At 41.4% G+C, this 4076-nt stretch overlaps 1 long non-coding RNA gene across 1 annotated transcript; it reads right to left on the bottom strand.

Annotated features, from left to right (window-relative positions):
- Nucleotides 1-519: 519 nt before the first annotated feature.
- Nucleotides 520-1586, bottom strand: LOC121720313. Its single transcript, XR_006034503.1, has 3 exons — nt 1434-1586; nt 1148-1284; nt 520-587 (listed from the first exon to the last, which is right to left on the bottom strand). It is a non-coding gene; the product is annotated as an uncharacterized LOC121720313 (long non-coding RNA).
- Nucleotides 1587-4076: the final 2490 nt, after the last annotated feature.

The raw sequence follows: 4076 nt of genomic DNA, 5'->3' as shown, positions 1-4076 counted from the left end.
GGGCTGTTTGGTCAGAGGGAAAAAAATGGAGGCTATTTCTAGAACCAACCAATGTCTACCATCAAGCAAAAACCTATTTCAGGAGATCAGCGGTGGATTGCTTTTGAATTTCCAAAAAGATATTACGGGGCACATACATTCACTAAATGATCTTTTTCTTATGGTGTACATCTGAATAATATCAAGCAACACAGACAGCATATGGAGTCTTTTCATTTCAATTTCATTTTGGTCTGTGATGGGGGGGCACCTGCCCTGTGTTTTAACAGATCAGAGGCAAAGACTTTGGCAATCACTGAGCCAGTGTCATCATATCCATATAACATCTCCATGGCCCTGCAGACGTCCCAATCCTATCTAGCCTGAAAAGCACATGGGACTGTGAACTCAAACCAATTTGTGAGGGGCTTAGCTACAATCTAGAGTGTGCAAAGCTCCGGGACCCTGCATGAGTAATCCAGTGCACAAATAACAGACAGAGCTCCAAGGTTGCTGAGGACATTGGCTGTGTGGTGTGGCGGGCGGGCGAGCGGCACATTTATGTGGAATGCTGCGAGGATTATTCATCCCTCATTCCCTAAAAATCACTGCAAGGCAAACACAAAGACAATCCGGTTATGTAATGCTGCAATGTTAGTTCTGTTTGCAAAAATGCATGCCAGTTCATGCAGCAAAAACGCATTCCATGTTCTTGCAGCCTATAGTACATAAATAGCATCATTGTGACTATTATCGTAAACGTTGACCTTAAAGAAATATCAATGATCGCTTCAAGGTTATGTCAAGGTTATCCTTTAATGTCAAATTTGACATTCTATCTCACTTTGCAATATGGATGCGTTCCTACATTTTCAAGTGTCATCACATCACAGTTTTATTGTGCAATGAGATGTCAATTTTTAACTTTTGGATAAATAGCAACATGTCTATCGGAACAGTGGCCTAAAATATCTCTGATATTAGTGTAATAGAGTTAGAGTATGTATATTATGTTAGCAGCTATAGTAGTTTCCCCCACTGTTTACCATAGGGCTAAGCATGTGTTCATTTTAATTCAAATGTAACACTAAAGATTGTAGCTGCTTTAATTATTTTATTCGGTTGTTGTAAAATATCTGGTGTTTGGCTGGTTCAGGATGAGTGCTACCAGAATGGTGTGTCGATAAGAACACAGGAATGAGTCCAGGAATTACTTCTCAATTTTGATCTTTATTGCCATTTGCTTCTTTCCTTGTTGTTTGCTTTCTCAATGTTGGTTTTACAATTGATGCATAATGCTGGTATCTACAATCAAACAAAGCCAGCTTTACTGATACAGACCATTATAATAATAATACTGTACATTCACATAACCACAAAGGAAATCTCTAACCAAGTGAAACATTTAACAGTTATCAAATTAATGTCAATACAAAATGATTAAATAAACTTACAAAGTCATAGACACAGCAAAGGCATGCAGCAGGCAGAGGAGCAAGCAGTCAGCACAAAGAGACACACTAGTGAGGTTGATTGGTAATTATCCTCAGGTGGAGGAAGCTTCAGGAAGTGGGCGTGTCTCCCAGTAGAGTGACAGGAAAGTGACTGGGATTTCCAACAGTTGTAGTAAATGCAATTAGTCAAGGTTAGTATTGTTAGTAGACTTGGTTATGGTTTGGTGAACTGATTTAACCAGCAGCTGGTAAAACAGAGCCACGAGACATGGTTACATTGTTCCAGCAACTAATCATCAGTTAAAAGAAAACTCCATATGAAAAGCCATTTTTCACATGGATCTCTGTTTCTTGAGGTCACCAAGTACTGTTGGTATACTGTCGAAAAGTAGGGTAGCTTGAGTTGCTCTCTAACTGTTGGCTGGAGCAACTCAAGCTACCCTACTTTTCGACCGACTCGAGGTACCTTTTTTTTTTGTTTGTTTGTTTTTTTTGTTTCGTACCGACAGGACTTGAAAAACAGAGATCTATGTGAAACATTATTCTCTAATGAGGGCCTTTTAGTAAAACAAGCCCAATATACTCATGCTGTGCCTGCAGCACACTGTGGCCCCAGTGATGCACCACTCACCATGTTGTACCACTACCTGCAGCCAGTGTGATTCGTACCAAGCATCTTTTAAAATATGGCTCATCAGACAGACGAGGGAAGGAGGGTGAAGAATAGCTCTAAAATGTCAAAGCCAACGCTGCCTGTTAAAATTCATGGGATGTGCTATCGACTCTGTAAGAGTTTATGCCCTTTAAATGATTCATTAAAAATGTATCCCCCGTCTGAGAGTCTGGGAGTAGACGTGTGCTTTGGGCATGCAGAAAACGCACTCAGAGCATATGGGGAACACTGGAAACTGGCTGTGTGTCAGAGACTTGGTTTTATTGTTGTATGCATACACAAATCAAAGCCTCACCCATAGAGCCAGTAATGAATTGGTGTTCATGACTTTAGACAGACTGAACCCATGGACGGCGGTGTATTTCTGTACAGAGCAACAGATCAGTGGCGTAAAATGTGACGGTGCGTTTTACAGACACACTGATGGCTCCTAACCTGACCCTAGCCAGATGAATGTCGTTCCGCTTAGCTCCGCCTAGCTTCACTCACATCCATCTGGGACCTCTTCCATTGAGAGTGATTTCTCCAACCAACTTTATGGTTTAGCCAATCAGGACGCAGGGCGGGAGTTTCATAGATGTGACATAGAAGCGACTGTGAGTCTGTTATTAGCGTCACGGGTTGGCTTCGATGTGAGTGGTTGAAGTAGCACGTCAATAGATGACGGACAAGTGGCTTATTCAATCATATGCAAGCATTTTTTGATTAGGCCTAGCCTTCTGAAGCAACACTTCAATGGATCTGTTCCAGATGGATGAGTGGAGCTAGGAGGAGCGAAATTCATCTGGCTATTGCCAGGTTAGGTGGCTCCTGGTGCAAGTGGCGAACCACCTTGAACTTTGGCTTCTGCAGCCACTGAATTAATTTCTCTCGAGTAAATTGTAAATCAATGGATAGGTGGAGTGGGCCTGCAATTCAATTTTTTATACAGCATCTGCCGAGCTGGCAAGTGAATTTATAGGGACAGCTAATGGCATGAAGTGATGGATGCTCCGACTGACATCTTAATTTATTTAATCGATAGACCAAAACACAGGCCATAAAAAAGCCTCCAACAGGCCCGAACACATCAATTGTATATCGCACCATCCCTTCCAATCCAAACACACTGAAATCTTGGTAGTCATGAGGCTAAAGCTAAGGGTGGGGTCGCTATATAGCATATAGCTATATATCTACTGTGTTGTGTTTTGCATTGTATTCTAGGTGGCCAAAAAGTTAGTCAAATCAAGCTAATTTCTGACAATCTACTACAGGTGTGCTAGGCCAATCAAAGGCTGGGTGTTCACCATATTAGGTGTGTTCTTTCACTGGTGGATTGTAAGACTTGAGAAAGGCCATAGGCCGAAAAGTTTTTTATTTATTTATTTAATTAAACTACTGGCATGAGCTGCTAGAGTGTGCAGTCTCCATCTGTTCAGAATATTACGTATCCCGTGACCAGCACCTCAAAAAAAACTCCAACTATCGGTGTGCGATTGTGAGATTGCATTTTTTACTCAAAGCTCATCTACCACCACCACCACCACCACCATCATCATCATCACCATCATTATCACCACCATCATCATCATCATCATCACCACCATCATCATCATCACCACCATCATCATCACCATCATTATCACCACCATCATCATCATCATCATCACCACCATCATCATCATCACCATCATTATCACCACCACCACCACCATCATCATCATCACCATCATTATCACCACCATCATCATCATCATCATCACCACCATCATCATCATCATCATCATCACCACCATCATTATCACCACCATCATCATCATCACCATCATTATCATCATCATCATCATCATCATCACCACCATCATTATCATCATCACCATCATCATCATCATCATCATCATCATCATCATCATCATCACCACCATCATTATCATCATCACCATCATCATCATCATCATCACCACCATCATCATCATCATTATCATCAT

The sequence above is a fragment of the Alosa sapidissima genome, chromosome 10 (assembly GCF_018492685.1).
Source record: "Alosa sapidissima isolate fAloSap1 chromosome 10, fAloSap1.pri, whole genome shotgun sequence".
Taxonomy (NCBI): Eukaryota; Metazoa; Chordata; class Actinopteri; order Clupeiformes; family Clupeidae; genus Alosa; species Alosa sapidissima.
This window is presented reverse-complemented; position numbering and strand designations above follow the sequence as displayed.